The sequence below is a fragment of the Phocoena phocoena genome, chromosome 8, assembly GCF_963924675.1.
Source record: "Phocoena phocoena chromosome 8, mPhoPho1.1, whole genome shotgun sequence".
NCBI classification, from domain to species: Eukaryota; Metazoa; Chordata; class Mammalia; order Artiodactyla; family Phocoenidae; genus Phocoena; species Phocoena phocoena.
In genome coordinates this window covers 63,624,178-63,642,636 of record NC_089226.1, presented here as the reverse complement: position 1 = coordinate 63,642,636, position 18,459 = coordinate 63,624,178, and the positions used below count along the sequence as shown (strand labels likewise).

General features: G+C 45.6%; 1 protein-coding gene across 1 annotated transcript in view; it reads left to right on the top strand.

Annotated features, from left to right (window-relative positions):
• Nucleotides 1–350: 350 nt before the first annotated feature.
• DENND2B (DENN domain containing 2B) overlaps nucleotides 351–18,459 on the top strand; it is a 116,405-nt gene continuing 98,296 nt past the window's right edge. Inside the window, exon 1 of the mRNA XM_065883080.1 lies at nucleotides 351–487. The gene's annotated coding sequence lies outside the window, so the exon portion shown is untranslated. The remainder of the gene's footprint in view (nucleotides 488–18,459) is intronic.

The following is an 18,459-nucleotide window of genomic DNA, read 5'->3' as shown; positions in this document are numbered from 1 at the left end:
CCACTCACTGTCTTCTCCCTTCTCCCCTCTGAGCTGTTGAAGCGAGTTCCCAGGAGCAGCCCAGAGCCCTTGTCTGACTGGGAGGGAGGTAGGAGGAGTGGAATGCGTGCAGAGACCGAGCTGATCAAAAGACAGTGCTGTTTCGTGAAAGCCTCCCAGAACTGAGGGAGAGAGAGGGAGACAGCGAGGGAGGGGTCGGGGGAGAGAAAGGGAGGGAGAGAGAGAAAGGGAGGGAGGGAGGGAGAGATCGGGAGCGAGCGCTGGTGAGAACAGGGTCTCCATGACGACTGGCCTGGCCGGCCAGCAGTGCTCCGCTCATTTGGCTGGAAGGAGCGCCACGAAAGGTCAGAGGAAGGAGCCGTGGGAAGCTCTCAGCAGGTATCCGAGCCGGAGCGAGTGGATTTGGGGGCCCTGGGCTCCCTAACAGACTGTGGTGTGAGCCAAACTGCTGAGAATGGAGTGGGCAGGAAAGCACCGGGACTTTCAGGTAAGGTCAGCTCCGGGCTTGGATTGTTTTTCCTCCTTTCCTGGCCAGTCTTGGGCTGTTTTCTGGGAGGCAGGCAAGTGTCTGTACTCTGTGCTCGGAGTTTGGGGCTCAGGAATGATGTCATGCTCCAACAGTTGGATTCTATTAGCTTAAGGAGGAGGGAAACAGCCAATTTTCTTGACTTTGCAGATCTAGCTGATCTCACTCTTACTGAACCTGAGGTGTTTAGACTTCACTATAGGAATCATCATCTTACTTTTATTTAGCACAAAGTCTCAGGATATTTTACAGGAAGGGTCTTTTATGTAGAAAAATGAGTTATCATCACTCCAGTCTTGTGTTTGTAGTTCTTATGTGGAAACTCCAGTGTCTTTTGAGTGGCTTGGTTTGTTCTAGTGAACACTGTCTGTTTTGTCTCTTGGTGCTGCTATGTCTGACCTAATGAAAAAAAAAAAGCGAATTAACTCAGCTGGGAGCCTGTGGTGAGCTCCAAGTCTCTCCGGAGTAGTTATTAGGACAGAGAGACTGTCCTAGGGATATCTGAACCGGGGTCGGTCTCTCTCTCTGGCCCCCAGGTAGCTTGGTAAGAAGCAAGCTGTCCTCCTTCATTAATAAAGTCCATCACAGGCTTTCCTTAGACAATACATGGGGTGGAGGCAGGTGGTGTCTGGGGGCTGGGGGACCTGCAAAGAGGTTTTTCTTATCCAGATATCTCAGAGTGAGCTGCTGCTAAGAGCTAGGTTACCTGAGGAGACATGAAGTGCTGTGGTTGTGCTGAATGGATTCCTTGGTTAATATTTTAACCAACTCTCAGGGCATGCGGTGTCCGTGCCGCACGCCCCTTCTACACTGTCCTGTGTTTCGGTAAAACTTGTTCTGACCTAGAGGACTAGTGTGTGGTGAACTCATTGTGGCCTAGGAGAGGAGACTGTTCCAGAAAGGCACTTTCATAGGTGATGAGGTAGCTAAGGTTGTCAGTGATCTTATCAGGAGGGTTAACGCAGTGGACACTCCCTGCAGTAGAGACCCATTGGGATGTGCTTCCGCTTCAGCCATGTTATATCTTAAACTTACTGCTGGGCCTCAGGAAACTTGGTGGGTGCCTTTGGTTTCTCTGTGGGATGAGGGAATAGCTGCCATCCTGGCTCTTTGGTTTTTCTTCTTGAACTTTCTGAACAGAATGTCTTTTGTACTCTGGCAAACAATGAGGGGGGCCTTCTGATTAACTTCGGGTCAGCTTGCCAATGAAAGTACTGGCCATGTCCCCAAGCGGGCTCCCTGAATGTGGACTTGTGTACATCATTGTTGTGGCCCGAGGCTCCATAAGGGTGAACTCCATGGCCCTGGACCTCAGACGGGCCGCTTCTAAAGTGATGCCTCCTTTCACTGCACTCCAGGGCTCCTCTGCTTGGTTGACACCTCGGTTAACTGGGGGGATGTGGCATGGCGCTGTTGGCTGGGACTCAGGTTGGGGGATGTGAAGAGGAGGCCTCTCTGAGTCAGTGGCCCCTTCGGTGGACAGCGCAAATCCAGGATCTCAGTTCTCCTCTACTCGTGTGGATGTGTTTGGGCAGCTCCTCCAATTTTATGGCCCCCGCACATGTGAAGAGGGCTAGCAGATGATCTTTCTTTTGGTGTAGCAGAATGAATAATGGATTTGGGTTTAGGAGACGTGAACTGTGGCCAGGTTCTGCTACTTACCATAAAGGTAGCCATGGGCAAGACCCTCAGCCTCTACGACCTTCAGATTTATTGGCTGTGAAATGGGGATAATGATAATAGCTCCTTCATAGGACTGTTGCGGGGAGCAAATGAAATAATTTCCATGAAAGTAGTTTTAAACAAGTCAAGTCCTATATGATGTAAGATGTTATGAATTGACACTTGACGGATGGTCCCTCTCTCTTCTGGAAAGTCACTTTGTTCTGGTTTTCCATTTATAAAGTCCCTTCTTCTCTTTTGCATTTATAAATAAAAATGAGAAAATCCTTTTAAAACTTCTTCAAGATGTGAAAAGAAACAAATAGTGCTTTCTTTGGGTTGGGAAGTTTAGTGATGTTCACTGTAGACTTTGAGCCATAAACGATCCTTCAGAGATGAAGCTTTCCTTGGGTCACCTGACTCACATGTTTTAGTATGGAGGAGAGGGATTCCAAGAGACCCTTTGCTTTTCCCACAGCTGCCTGGCGCTTACGGAGTCATAGATTTTAGAAGGTGGAAGAGAGGCTACTGGTTGCCAGGGCTGGTTCCCTCATCCTGTTAGGTTCTGCTGGGGAAACTGTTTCGAGTGAGCAGGGAGGCCTTTCTCCTCTGTTTTGGGTTTGAAAGGCAGGGTTCTAACTGGCAGGAAGTGTTATTGCTCTGAAAGGTATAACAGAGGGGGCTAGGCAGCTCTTTTAGGAACCTGTGGCTACAGCTTAGAGGGAAATAAGAAAGAAACAAGGAAGTGGGAATTCCGAGGGCAGAGATACTCGATATGCTGTGGGACTGTGCAAGGAACAGAATAGCAGGGGAGTGGAGCCTCTGGGCAAGGGCGTCCCAGCTCTGTCCTCAGAGACTCCGGGAGGCTCCTGGCATACTAGGTGGGAACACGGGGAGGGGCTGGCACCCCACCTGCAGCCACAGCTTTTGTTGTAGGGCAAGGGCACACCTGCCAGCCAGGCCCTGGAGTAGTGCCTTGGAAGAAGCCCCTGAACAGACAGACTTTTTTTTTTTTTTTAAATAACGGAGCCTTTTTTCCAGGTGAATCTTGTCACAGCAGCCTCTACAGCCTGAGGGGAAGCTGTCCACAGCTTAGCTTGGGGCTGCAGCTGTTCCCCACTCCTTGTCAGTCCAGTTTCCCAGAGCTGAGTCACAAATCGGATCCCTCCATGTTCCTTAAGGATGAAAAAGTAACATTCCTGTTCTTACGCCCTCTCTCCCCCTTCCTTTACTCCTCTTCTTGCACTTTCTCCCCCTGGGCTCCTTCTCTCTGTAAAATTAGAATAATCAGTTACCCAGGGAAGTTGCAATTCTGAAATACTTTGGAGGACAGGCCAAGGCCGTCCTCAGTTCTGCTGGCTCTGCCCCTGTCCCTGGAATGCAGGGCTTGGGTGTACCATTTGGACGGGCACCACAACTCCGGATATCACAGCCACACTGCTGGCCCGGGACTAAGAGAGGCTGCGCCCCGTCCCCACCTCACCGGATTCTAAGGACTACTTCCGGGAGATAGGAACCTGAGAGAGGTAGAGGGTCCGAGTCCTGGGCTGTCCAAAGCACCTCCCTGCAAGCTGGCAGGACTGAGAGGCTGAGAGCATGTCATCCTGTTGCCTCTCTTAGCTGTTACCTGTCACTGCCCTGGAGACTCCTGATTTCTCATGTTGGGTCCAAGAGAGTTTGCTGAGGCAGTCAAGCAAAGGGAACGAGTGTGGAGCCTGGGGGAGGCTGGGCAGCAGCCCTGCACGGCTTTGGCTTGTCTTCCTTCTGTCCCTCCACCTTAGCTTGGGAGAGCAGGCTGTAGGGAGGGGGCCTCGCAGGAACCATGCGAAAGTGGAAAAGGGGCCAGGAGGGCATGGAAGAAAAAAAAAATGACCACCTGGCACGGTCTGCAGAGAGTTCTCTTTCTGTGGGAAAACTTGCACGAGTGTGTGGCTTCTTCTGGGGGTGGGGAGGGAGACTGTGCATCTCTTTTGTGCTGGGGAGAAGCTGCTCTGTGCACCTGTCCCAGTAGGTGGGTGGGGTGAAATGCTGGGTGTATCCATCTGAGGGGAACATGCCATGTGATACTGTCCGATAGAAAACATCCAGGGTCTCTGTTTCTAGCCATGGGCCCTAGAAAACTGGCCTGCATGTGTGTATGTGTGTGTTGAGGGGAGAGGAAGATGCTGAATGAGTCTAGACTACCTTATTGAAGGATTTCTCCAAAGATCCCTTCTCATTTTTTTTGGCTCAGGTATACTGCTGTTGAGGGGCTGTTGAAATGATCGCAATACTCTTCTCTGAAAACTGCCTGAATCTTAGATTGCACTGTCTCTGTAAAGGGTGAATTATATGCAATCAGGATATGAAGCCTTCTTAACCAAAGCTGACCTGTTCCTAAGAGTTTGTCATGAAACCACCTGTTTCTCAAAGATCCAGACTCTTTCTGTGTGACTTGTCACTGAAGGGATTTGCATGTGAGCTGGAGATTGGCTAATAGGAAGCATCACAGTGGATGAAGGACTATTTGAACCTGGGAAAAAGGAGATAAACATAGGGTTATGGGAGATAAGATCTGAAGCAGTAGGAAGATCACTAGAAGGAACAGGAGAGAGGCCCTGGGAGGGGGATTGAGGAGAAGGTAGTTCTCTGGGACAGGAAGGGTGATAGAGGGTGTACCTGGGCTGACCTAGGAGGCCTTTGTGATACAGCAGAATGTTGGCCCGCCCCCAGGGGCTCAAAGAGGCAGTGTTGTGTAGGTCCTAGCAAGCACTGGGAAGGCAGGAGTGGGTGGGGGCGGCTGGCACTGCGGTCAACAGCCCTGTTCATTTGCTCTTTGGGCTCAGAGACATCTCTGGTGCCCATATGTTCTCTTGGTCTGTTTACCCATTTAGTCAGTGAATACAGAGGGTCTGGGCCAAGAGCTGGGGAGGATCTAAAAAAGTATCAAGTGCGGGATTTATCCCATATATATATTGTATTACTTGTTGTAGTATAGTTATTTCCTCCCCAGTGTGAGCCTCTGTCCGTGTGACTGAGAAGAAACACAGACCTACTGAAGTTTTAGGTTTTGATGGTAGGGTTAATGGCTATCTCATGCTTTAGACTGGGAAAAAGGAAGAGGGTCTGACTCTTAGACTCTGATTTAAAGCACTGTTTGAGTAATGGGAGAGAGCCCACTAAAGGACTGGAAATAGGAGGAGGGTGTTCAAGGCTTCTCTGACAGTGTCTGACCATGGTGTGTGTGTGCAGGGGGTGGGGAACGGGAAAAGGGAAATGGGAAAATTGGAAAGAAAACTATAAAGTCAGCTAGTTTCTAGAACTCTTTAGCTTTGTTTGAGGAACTGATTTTGGTATGTTCATTCATGTCTTGGAACACAGGCTCCCTTATGGAGTTCTGACAACTGAGTTTTATAGATTGCTTTTAAGTGAGTCAACCTGTAATGTGTTTGTTCAACTCTCAGTGACTATTAGATATTCAGTGAGTGTATGGTGCTGCCTTAGAGCAGCTCTGATGGAACTATTTGCACATAATGAGAGTATCTTACATGCAGTGCAGTGAAGTGATTAAGGGCTGCAACTCAGGGGTCATATAAACATAGGTTTAGAATCTGACATTACTCTTTACTAGCTGTGTGACCTTGGGTAATTTATCTAATCTCTCTGAGTCCCAGTTTTCTGTGAGGCATCTGTAAAATGGGTATAATAATAACTCTTAGCTTGTTACAGTTGTGGTGAGGATTGAATGAAATGATACACGTAAAGCTCTCAGGCCAGTGCCTGGCACACAGTAAATGTTCAGTGCTTTCCATTATTATTATCAACTTGGAGCAGCTCTTTGAAGAGAGTAAGGCTGGAATCTCTTAATCAGGTTGGGGTTACTATGCTAGGAAAGTCAAATCATATTCTTCTTTTAGAAGGAGTGTATGCTTTGTACTTTACTCATCTCTCTGTCAAGACCCCAGGAGAGTTTCTGACGTGGTCCTTCTCAACCCAGCTTCATAGGCTCAGCTCTACCCTCTTGTAGGATGCTTACCCTTCATAGTCATGGGAGTCTAGAACTGCTTCTTGCTTGCCCCTTTCCTACAGGCTGGCCCAGGTAGGACCTTGAGGTCCTCCTTAACACAGCATTGGAGGCCCTTCCCAAGCTGCTCTCAGTGCTCTGGACACTGGCTACCCTAGCACTTCTCACCTCTGCTTCCATGAATTCTATCCTGTATCCTTCAAGACCCAGCTTAGAACATAGGCTTTGCAGCCAGCTCTGGAGGTTCATAGTCTGGCGCTTCCTCTTACTATCTGTGGACCTCTGGAGTTAACCTTTGTAAACCTTAGTGTCTTTATCTGTAAATTGGGAGTAATATTACCCATCTTAAAGATCTGTTGCAGGGGTTAAATGAGATAATTTACATAAAGCACTTAGCTCAGTTTCTGGCACACATACGCTCTCAAAAAATGCTAGCTGTTGGGGCTTCCCTGGTGGCGCAGTGGTTGGGAGTCTGCCTGCTGATGCAGGGGACACGGGTTCGTGCCCTGATCCGGGAAGATCCCGCATGCCGCAGAGAGGCTGGGCCCGTGAGCCATGGCTGCTGAGCCTGCACGTCCGGAGTCTGTGTTCCGCGACGGGAGAGGCCACAACGGTGAGAGGCCCGCGTACCAAAAAAAAAAATGCTAGCTGCTTCTGCTGTTAGAGATCTCTCCCTCCTATGAACTTCTCTGCCCACATACAGGAGTAGAAAGAGCCCTGGCCAGGTAGTAAGCAGGTCTGAGCTTTAGTCCTGGCTCTAGCTATGACTTGCTGGGTAACTTTGGGGAAGTAACTTGGCTTCTCTAGGCTTCAGTTTCCTCTTCCAGGAAGTGGGAGGTTTGGACTGAGTGTTTTCGTTGACATTCTGACTTGACTCTTGATATGCATTATCTTATCTTGCCAACTAGATTTCCCTAAAGTCCTATGAAGCTAAGTAAAATAATTGATACATTTTATTTCCTCAGACTGACCAACATACTTAATTTATGCTTAAAAACATATTTGGGTAACTTTTTTTTTTTTTTTTAACCCCATCAGCTGGATTCTAGGAAGCATTTTGCCTTGGTTCGTATAACTTGGAGACTGGGAACTTGTTCTCAGCTGCATAGGGCTTGGTTGCAACAACTTGCAGAGAGGCTCTAGCCCTTAGTAAGTTAGAAGGTCTCCCAGGTCATTAAGAAAGGAGGTGGTGGTTTCACTTAGTGCCTCTGGAAAAATTGTGGTCAACACATGTTTGGAGTACTCATTTGTTCTGCTGTAAAGACTTAGACCAGCTCTGTGAATAAATGCGGCCGACACTGTTTCCTTCTCTCAGTGGAGAAAACTGGCAGTGTTTTTTGACAGACCCTCTCTCCTTTAGAGTCTGGAGTGAGCCAGCTGTGCTCAGAGACAAACCTGTGTGTTAAGGGAAGAGCCATCCAATGAAAGAGTGATGTCTAGAGCCTGGTCGGGCTGTCGGGGTTCACATTCTGGCTCTGCCACATCCCAGCTCTGTCGCCTTGGGTAAGGTACTTAGCCTCCCATGCCCCAGTCCCTCTTCTATAGAATGGAAGTGGTAATAGTACTATTTCATAGGGTCGTGGTGAGGCCTAAATGTCAAGTGCTGAGAATAGCACCTCGTATCTAGCACTTTATGCAATGTGAGCCATTATAGTTATATTTATTATTCCCTCGTAAGCCAAGCAGACTTTGTTTCTGAGTGGCTAGTCTGTCTGTCCAGTTTGTTCTGCTGAGAAATGTGAGGCGCTATCCCCTTCCTCCATGTCTTGGACAGACATCTAGTATCGGCAGGGCAGTAGTAAGAGACCCCTGTCAGTACAGAGGTCATAGCTCTTGTACCTTGCTTTTGTAAAGAATTATGTAAACCAGAGGGGGAATCTGGCGGAACAAAGGAGCATCTAGGTTGAAAGGACCCTCTCTGATGAGTAATGCATGTTCTGTGGCAGAGCCCTGAGCAAAAGAGCAAGAAGGGAAGTGGGCTGAGGGAGAGTGTAAATTCAGGGGCAGAGAGAGCTAGGGAACGAAGAGCGGTGACTCTCCCCAGGCAAATGGTTGTGGCTAAGACAGTGAGGTGTATAAGAAGCTCCTGGCACTTTATCTTCCAGGAGACACGTTGCCTCCACAGCCCCAGGTGGGACTTGCCCCCCACAGTGAACACTGAGACCAGTCTCGGAGCGGTGGATTGGGACGGGGACGTTCTAACCTGTTCCTCACAAGAAGGAGTAGTACCGAATAGCTTGGTGCATCTTATCTACAAGTGTAATTATAAAGAGATTTCCTTGTTCAACTGCAAGAAACAGGAACTTTTGCTGCCGTATTTAGCAGCATGTTTTAAGTCCCTCAAATCTCCTTTGAGTGCTACCAAAGCTCTCAGCTTTGTTGTTATCTCTTGTTGAGCTAGAGTCTGGGAAGGTCATATCAACAGTGCCAATTTATGGGCCTGCTGAACCCAGGCTGGCCTAGGGCAGAATGGGGAGTTCCTGGGAGTAGGTGCTTCACAGATTTTCCCTTTGAATGAGCCTGTTTATAATTTAAGGTTCCTTTTGCTTTAGAAGACCAAACTCTGTGGATTAGGGTCAAACATTTTATTTCTTCCGCAGTTTTGCTTCTGTAGGCTCCCAGAGGCAGGAGCTCAGTCTCTACAGTAGCTCCCTGTACAATCAGGAGGCGCTCAGCCTTGATGGTACTTTCAGCTACCAGCACTATGCCTCACACTCCTCACTGGAGGTGAGTTTTCTTGGCACAGAGTTGTGTCAGACTCCCCTACCTCATTTAGTTTATTAGCGATTTTTGACCTATCGTGTGTTCTGAGGGAGTGATTAAAAGAAGTGAAGGGCTTCCCTAGTGGTGCAGTGGTTAAGAATCCGCCTGCCAATGCAGGGGACATGAGTTCAAGCCCTGGGCCGGGAAGATCCCACATGCCGTGGAGCAACTGAGCCCGTGCGCCACAACTACTGAGGCCCTCGCGCCTAGAGCCCGTGCTCCACGACAAGAGAAGCCACCGCAATGAGAAGCCCGCGCACGACAATGAAGACCCAATACAGCCAAAAAAAAGAAGTGAAGACCACAGTGTGCAGAAACCACACGTGGGGCCTTGTACTCATTTGTAGGGATCTAAGAATAAGAAGGTCAGACCCATGTGTACCTATACTTTGTCACTTGGCAAATGGATGCAAATAGGGAAAGGAAATTAAAGAACCTGACTGACCCTGGCACCTATAAAGAAGTGTGGTATTTGAATGCAAAAGGAAAGTACCTGGGGTAGCTGAGTTGAACTTGGCAATGTCAGTGACCTTGGTTTGCAGTCTGTGACTTCACTAACTCAGAGAACTGAGGCTTTGGAATCTAGAAAGGAAAGAGAGCACTGAAGTTCATTTTCTTTGCCCCCCTCTAACCCCCAGATTTACTCACCCCTTTGGGTTCCAACATAAGTGGAAATGCCAGATAAATTGCTGTTTTTGGAATGGAGTGGGCAGCACTGTCCTCTGTGGGACCCGGTCTCTCTGGGTTGTGAGTCATCACTGCTGCTCAGGATTGGGTTACCGCTCAACTGTGCTGGGAGAGCCAGCTGTGAGGATACTGGTGGTAAGGACGGTGGGTTTTCTTAACGCTGAGTAAGTGCCCAAAGGGAAGTGGCAGGGGTCAAATTAAAAAGAAAACAATCTCATTAAATGGAAGTAGAAAAGCTTCTTTTTTTTTTTTTTTAAATTTCAAAACCCACATCTGTTTGGTAAACCCAGGTGGGTTTCAAAAGCAATGCTATCCAGACTCCTTTTCATCTGAAAAATACCCAAGGTCACATGTCTCCATAGCTTTGCTGGAAGAATTTGAGCCCTGGGAAGCTGTAGAAACTAAAGGAGAAAACCATGGAGTTACATGTATTTTACCACAATAAGAAAAGTTAGTGGGGAGAAAAAGAAAGCTGTGGAGATTGCAACAGTTATGACATCGTCCTGGCCCCGATAGCAGTTATTGTCAGTGGGGGAGTTGGGATGATTTATCCATTTGTGTTCCCTAAGGGTTTATTTCTCCCCAGCCCTTTCTCTTAATTTACATTCTTTCCTTGAGATCCCACTGGGGGGGCAGGGAGGGTGTCCAACTCTGCCTCTTGTTTAGAAACTTTTTATTTATTCATTCATTCAGTACATCTTTATTGAGTAGCCATCCTGTTCTAGGCACAGTTCTCTATGCTGGGGATGTAGAGGTAACTAACACAGCAAAGTCCTTGTGCCATGGGGGGGCAGTAAGTAAAAAATCACACAAATCAATAAATGAGATAAAGATAGTGATATGAGCCATGAAGGAAATAATGGTGATATAAAAGAGAGAGAAACAGGAACTTAAAAAAAATTTATTTATTTATTTATTTATTTATTTAGTGTGTGTATTTTGGGCTGCGTTGGGTGTTTGTTGCTGCACCCAGGCTTTCTCTAGTTGCGGCGAGTGGGGGCTGCTCTTCGTTGTGGTGTGCTGGCTTCTCCTTGCAGTGGCTTCTCTTGTTGCGGAGCACGTGCTCCAGTAGCTGTGGCATGCGGGTTCAGTAGTTGTGACTCGTAGGCTCTAGAGTGCAGGCTCAATAGTTGTGGTGCACGGGCTTAGTTGCTCTGCGGCATGTGGGCTCTTCCTAGACCAGGGTTCGAACCTGTGTCCCCTGTGTTGGTAGGTGGGTTCTTAACCACTGTGGCACTAGGGAAGCCCGAGAAACAGGAACTTGATAGCTATTTTCAAAAGAGAAGTTAGAGGAGACCTCTCTGAGAAGATGACATTTGAGCTGCAAGTTCAAGGATGAGAAGAAGCTGTGAATGTGAAGATTTGGGGAAAGTACATTCCTGGAAGAGGGAACAGCAAGGCAAAGCCCCTGAGGTAGGAAAGAGCTTGGCATGTTGAGAGAACAGAAAGTCGCCATTGTTAGAATATAGGGGGCAGGTGGATGTAGGGGGGTATAAGATGGTAGAGGCTAGTTCAGGTAGAGCCTTTTGGCCATGGTAAGGAGTTTGGAAAACCAGTATGAGGGGTCTATATTCTAGGTGTGGCACAACTAGGGATAAAGTGTCAAAATATGGGGAAATAGAGGGAGCTGGAGTGGGGATAGACACATAAATGATTAGCTAAAGGAAGTTGAATAAATATAATTCAATTCTGCATAATTCTTGGGATCAATATGTGTTTTAAAAATTTCTGTAGATTTTAGATTTGTGGTATATCATTAATAGAATGAATGCTTACTCTATTCTAGACATTGTGTTTTACTAGGCGTCTTCACTTGCATCATTTTAGCAAATTCTCACAACAATCCATGAACGAATTTGTTGATATTCTCCTGTCTACAGCTGAGGAACTCAGACTGGCTAACTTGGTTAAAATCCAAATCTAAGTCTGTATGATTCCAAAGCATGTGCTCTTTCTATATCCCCACTCTGATTGATGCCACCTCCTCTTAGTTATCCAAAATAGTTAATGAGCATTTTTTTCCTGAATTGTTAAGTGTTGTTTACTGTCATGTTCTCCTTTCTGTCCATTGGAAGCTAGGATAGATTTTGGATGTTTGTGGGGTTGAGTGAGGTTTTTTTTTCCATCTTTTTCTGAAAGGAGTACCAGGTTAAATATTGAGACTACCAGTGCATATCAAAACCTGGAGAGGGTGGGGTGTGTGACAAGACTTGGAAACAGCCTGAATCACCTCTCTTTACCTGGGTAGGAAGAGTGATCTTTCTGATCAGTACTCCACAATTAGCTCATTAGATGTCCTATTATGATCCCCCCTATTTTGTAGTAAGAAGATGGAATTTGGTTTTGGAAAATTTAAGTAATTTGTCAGTAAACTAGCATTTGTAAGTAAACTCTGATTTTCTAGTTCACAGGTCTTTTTTTTTTTTTTTTTGCGGTACGCAGGCCTCTCACTGCTGTGGCCTCTCCCGTCGCGGAGCACAGGCCCTAGACGCACAGGCCCAGCGGCCACGGCTCACGGGCCCAGCTGCTCCGTGGCACGCGGGATCCTCCCGGACCGGGGCACGAACCCGCGTCCCCTGCATCGGCAGGCGGACCCTCAACCGCTGCGCCGCCAGGGAAGCCCTACAGGTCTCTTTTAGAGTCCTCAAGTTTGCTGGCAATGTTTGAGGAAAGAAATTTGTTAGGCCATAACTTTCACTTGCTGGGAATTGAACATTGACTAGTTTCTGTTGGTAGACACTTCTTTTTCAAGGGACTGATCCTGTTTTGGATTCTATAAATCAAGGGTGAGGATTCTGAAATGAAAATGTATAGGGTGTTTATAAACTTTCAGTCCTTGGTGTTCATGAGATCTGTGTTCAGCCTGGTTCACCAGCTAGATGGAATAGTTTGTGAAGGGCAGAGCAGGGTGAGATTGAATTTCAGATGTAACATGGATTCCTGACACATAGAGGAATTTCTTTTTTAAGTAATGGGATTCTGCTTTCCTGTTTCCCCTATCCCTGTCTGTTTTAGTAACTACTTTGCTTCTGAAGGAAAAGCTCTGTGGTTAGGAAAGACTCCTTGAGAGAATGCTTTTATCTCCAGCACCTCTTCACTGAGCCTGCACCTACCATGAGCAGCAACACACAGATTAGCTAGCGGGAGGCCGAAAAGATTGGTGGAGGTCAGAACTTGAAGTGTTTGAACCCTCCAGGAATTGGGGAATCGTTGTTCTTCTGAAAGCAGGAAAGGAACACAACTGGGTTCAGTTGGTAGAAAAGAAACCTATGAGACCATGTGGAAGATAGAATTGGAGTGGGAAGAAACTTGTCTGTCTTATTGGGTGTAACTAGAGAGGTAATATTCCAGTTCCCCAAAATTCATTTAAAGCAGACTGTAAGGGAAGTCTGGATGGTGGGGAGGGAGGGTCTGTGCTCCAGATGACAGAGCTCTCTAGGGCCTTAGAGCAGTGGTGTTCAGACGTGAGCTGCCCCCAGCTCACCTGGAAATCTTGTTTCTAGTTCAGTAGGTCTGAAGTGGGGCCTGAGAATTTGCATTTTCAACAGGTTTCTAAGTTGCTGCTGCTGCTGCTGGAGGTTAGGAACCACTGCTTAACAGGCTTAGCAGCTGAGATTCCAGTGAGGGTGAGAGGGCCAGATGTTAACTGGCGTGCCTTCTTCATTCACTTAGAATTTCATGTCTACACTTTAGAATCTCTTGGGTCACTAACCCCATAACATCAACAAAGCCTGGTCAAGGTTCGTGCCCTCTGTCCCTAGGACTCTTCTCACAATATTCCTGTCACCTCTGCATGAGGTTTTCAGCTGTGTGCTTGTCTCTAAACAGCTGTTGACTGTTTTTTGGAAAATGCCTGTCCTGGGCACGTGATTCTTTTCGGATAGGTGACCTTAATGGCAGGATAAGCTCTCCCCTGCCCTTCAGCACAGCTACCTGATTGGCAGGACTGTTTCGGGGACTGCACGGCAGGCTCAGCGTTGAGTGTGTTCTGTTGATTAGCCAAGTTTACACAGGACATGCCTGGGAGATTATCTCTTTAGCCTGGGAGTTGAATTTCAAGGGCAAAGTCCACAGTTGGCAGCTGATAGGCTGAGAACACCTGGACAGGGGATTTCACTTGGCTTTCACCTAGCCAGGCCTCAGTGCCTCTTCCCACAGAGGTCAGGTTTTTTGCTTGTCTGCTGCCCAAGCAGGTAACTTCGGGATGCTTCTCCCAGAGCAGCATGGCTCCAGGCACTGCCCCTGGCTATCTCCTCAAGGACCTGTGACTTCAGGTGAGACATTAGACTTATTAGATACAAGCTGCCTTCTCTTCCGTGGAGTTCTCATTTCTTGATTCCCTGTGCTTGCTTCTCCCCTTGAGGGAGGATCTTCATCTCTCCTTCGTGGTCAGTGACTCTTAGATTTGCCCCAGGGCTCTTCTTTTCTTAGTTACCGTCGTTAGTCCAGAATTCTGCTTCAGTGTGGGAAGGGATATTAAAGGTTACCTGATTTACCTCTGCCCAACCTTTTTCATATCCCTGCACCCACAGAAAATGATGATTTTTGTAAGGTGCACTGGGATAAAAGGAGGAGGCTGCTGGTAACCCTGAGCTCTGGTGCTACCCCAGGGGTTGATGGAGTCTGCACAGCTGTAACCCATCCTTGGCATACTGATTGGGAACTCTGATCCGGTCCTAGGTGCATTAGAGCATAGCGGTGAGAAAACTGAGTGCCCAGGGTGGCAGAGCTAGGACTGGACTCAGATCTTTTCACTGCTGCTGATTCAGGGCATTGCTGTATACACAACACAAGAACTGTGAGGTGTTACAGTTTCAGACTAGCAAGCACGCATGAAACTGTCTCAGGCTAATTTTTGTTTAAGATTGTTTTCCTTTTTTTTTTTTTTTTTTGTAACAAAAGCAATACATTTGTCCTAAAAACTTTTACAAAATAGAAAAATATATAAGTCTGAATAGGAACCTATCCTGTAAACCCATGACCCAGAAATATAATCATTGTTAACAGTTGTGTAACAATGGATTTTTTTTCTTACAATGCATTTGTATATACATTGACTTTATTTTTACAAAAAATGATTATACTCTAATAAAAGAAAAGAAAAGGAAAAAAAAGCATTGGCGACAGTGTGGAGGAATTTAGAACCCTTATACATTGCTGGTGGGAATGTAAGTGGTGCAGTTGTTGAGGGACTGAATTCTGTTGGTTCCTCCAAAAGCTAAAACTTGCCATATGACCCAGCAATTCCACTCCCAGGTGTAAACCCAACAGAAGTGAAAACAGGAACTCAGGTACTTTATGCCAGTGTTCATAGCAGCATTATTCACTGTCCCACAGGTGGAAACAACCCAAGTGTTCATCCATGAATGAATGAACGAAAATGTGGTGTATATGTACAATGGAATATTAGCCATAAAAGGGATAAAATTCTGATACATGCTACAACAGGGATGAACCTTTAAAACATTGTGCTAAGTGAAATAAATCAGACATAATAGGACAAATATTGTGTGATTCTGCTTACATGAAATGTCTATAATAGGCAAATTGATAGGGACAGAAAGTAGAGTAGAGGTTATCAGGAGCCTGGGGAGAGGGGAGAATTGGGAGCTCTTGCTTAGTGGTTACAGTGTTTCTGTTTGGGAGAGTGAAAGAGGTTTGGAAATAGTGGTGATGGTCACACAACATTGTGAATGTAATTAATGCCACTGAATTTTAAACTTAAAAATGCTTAAAATGTCAAATTTTATATGTATTTTAACACAGTAAAAAAAATGGTTGAAATTTCTTCTCTTGATAATTTACCTAGGCTGTTTTTCCATGTCAGTACATTAGTTTTAACAGCAGCACTCTGTTTCTTCAGGTGGATGTATCATAATTTATTTAACCAAACCTCTATGGATGGACATTTGAGTTATTTCCAGTTTTTCCTATTATAAACAGTGCTGCAATAAACAGCGGTATATAGCTGTCTTTGCCCAAGCGTTTGAGTACTTGTATTACCTTAGGCAAAATTCCTAGAAGGGAAGATCTGCTGATTAAAGCTTATGCTCCTTTAAAATGTTAGTAAATATTGTCAAACTTCTTTCCAAAGAAGTAGCATCAATTTAGTTCTCATCAAAAGTATATTATGGGGCTTCCCTGGTGGCGCAGTGGTTGAGAGTCTGCCTGCCGATGCAGGGGACACGGGTTCGTGCCCCGGTCCGGGAAGATCCCACATGCCGCAGAGCGGCTCGGCCCGTGAGCCATGGCCGTTGAGCCTGTGCGTCCGGAGCCTGTGCTCCGCAATGGGAGAGGCCACAACAGTGAGAGGCCCGCGTACTGCAAAAAAAAAAAAAAAAAAGTATATTATGGAAGGGCTTCCCTGGTGGTGCAGTGGTTAAGAATCCGCCTGCCAGTGCAGGGGACACGGCTTCGAGCCCTGGTCTGGGAAGATCCCACATGCCGTGGGGCAACTAAGCCTGTGTGCCACAACTACTGAGCCTGTGCTCTAGAGCCCGCAAACCACAACTGCTGAGCCCGTGTGCTACAACTACTGAAGCCTGCGGGCCTAGAGCTTGTGCTCCACAACAAGAGAAGCCACCGCAAGCCCGCATGCAGCAACAAAGACCCAATGCGGCCAAAAATAAATTAAAAAAAAAAAAAAAGTATATTATGTTGCCTGTTTCCACCACACCTTTGCCAACATGAGCGTTACAGAGTGTTTCAATCTTCGCCAACCTGATAGGTGAAAAAGGCTTTCTTATTGTTGCTTTATTTAGGATTTCTTTAATTATTAGTGAGATTGAATACCTTTTATGCTCACTGGCAATTGTGCTTATTCTTATGTGAATTTTCTGTTCAAATACTTTGCTCAGTTTTGTATTTGACCATTATTTTTTCTTGTAGATTTCTAAGAGCTTTTACATACATATTACATTAGAACTCTTTGCCATATGTATTGCTGGTATTTTTCCCCTCAGTTTGTTTTATTTTAATTTTTGACTTTGTGCTAATTATTTGCCTTTCACATGTTTTAAATTTTTATGTAGGTCAATGTATGATATTTTCCTTCATGGCTTTTTTTCCCCCCTTTATGGCTTTTGAGTTGAATTTTGTGTCATGCTTTGAAAAATTTTATTCACTCATTAGAATTATAAAAATCATTCATTAATTTTTTTCTAGTGTTTTTATGGTTCCAGTTTTTACATTTAGACTGTAATTAAGTTTGTAGTAGGGTGAAGTAGGAATTAACTTTTATTGATAAAAAACCTAAAATAACCTTTTTTCCTATTTGTAAATTTCTGTTCACTGTAGTGTTTTTAGTGAGTGAGGCTACCTATATTCAAATTCTTATATTTCTTATTTATTGTGTACCATAACCATTGAAAACATTTTCTGCAACTTTTATAGAGGAACATTTCTGATTCAGTTTACAAAAAAAAAAAAAAAGGCTTTAATGAGAGATTCAGATCAAGAAATTGTACCCAGGTCTTCTGATTCCCAATCCTGTTTTTTTGTTTGTTTGTTTTCTATTATTCTTACGCAACACAGCCAGATTCCTTTTCATAATGTTTTGGAATAATTGCATCACTCCCCTTCTGAAAATTTGACAGTGGATCCTGTATGCGATTGAATTTGACACACTAGACCTGGATGGTGACATAAAAGCCTGTTTCTTGAATTATACGTGGTGTGATGAGCTCAGCCTAGCTGAGGTGGGAGCAGGGTGGCAATTGCCTGTTAAATAAGTGCAGTTTGGTGCTGAGGAGATTCAGGGGCCAAGTCTGAAGGGATTTTAAGACCCAGGGAGGGTGTGACTATGGGAGGGGAGCTGCTGGAAAAAGTATGAAGAAACTTGGCTGCTAGAAGACAGATTAAGGAAGATTTTTGAAGTGAGAGAAGGAAGAGGAATAATGTTTATTGAGGACCCACTTATGTCCCAGGTACTCAACTAATAGGTCCCCCCAATTGTGTTTTAAAAGTCAGCTTTTAGCAGCCTAGGCTTGCTGCTTCTAAGGGTCATGAACCCAGAAAAGAAAGCCTTATTCAAGGTCAGAGTAAGTAAAATCCTGGAACCGGAAGTCAGGGTGTGAGAGGCCAAGGAGAGAACAGCATTGACCTGGCGTCATCTCTGCTCTTGTCAGCCAGAAGCTTAGATGGAAGTGTTTTTAGTGGAAGTAGACAAATACGGAAGCAGAAGGAGAGACTACTTCAGATCAGCAAAACACTCATTAGACCCTGGAGGACCAGCTGTATACAGACGTACAATCCCTACCCCTAAGGAACTAAATAGCTGTTTACTGGACAAGACATATACAAGATCAGTACACTACTGTGAGAATTATGCCACTATCCCAGTGGCACGGGGAGGAAAGGATTAATTCAGTCACTGGTGGGAAGATAGTGAGAAAGATAAGGGCAAAGTTGCACAGAGGGAATAGTGCTGGTTCAGATTTTGAAGTATGAATGGATTTTTTTTTTTTTTTTTTAGTTTGTACCTTTTGGCCACTATGAATTGTTGTTTTTGAAATGGACAAGGCAAGGAGGGGCATTCCAGGTAGAGGGATTAGCATATGCAGAGACAGAGAAGAGTGAAGCAGTGTGTGCAAAGTTATGTGCACATAACTACTAATTGGTCATTTTTTCTGTGCATAGTAGGACAGAGAGAGCAGCATTAAGATGAGACTGTAGAGACAGGTGTCGGAATAGCTCTTGTAAGGCAGGGTCTACCATTGTTCTGCGTACCAAGTCACCCCAAAACATTGTGCATGTTTAAGCAATAATTTTATTATCATCTCTCATGGTTTTGGGGGTCTTGCTTGGGCTCTTCTCACGT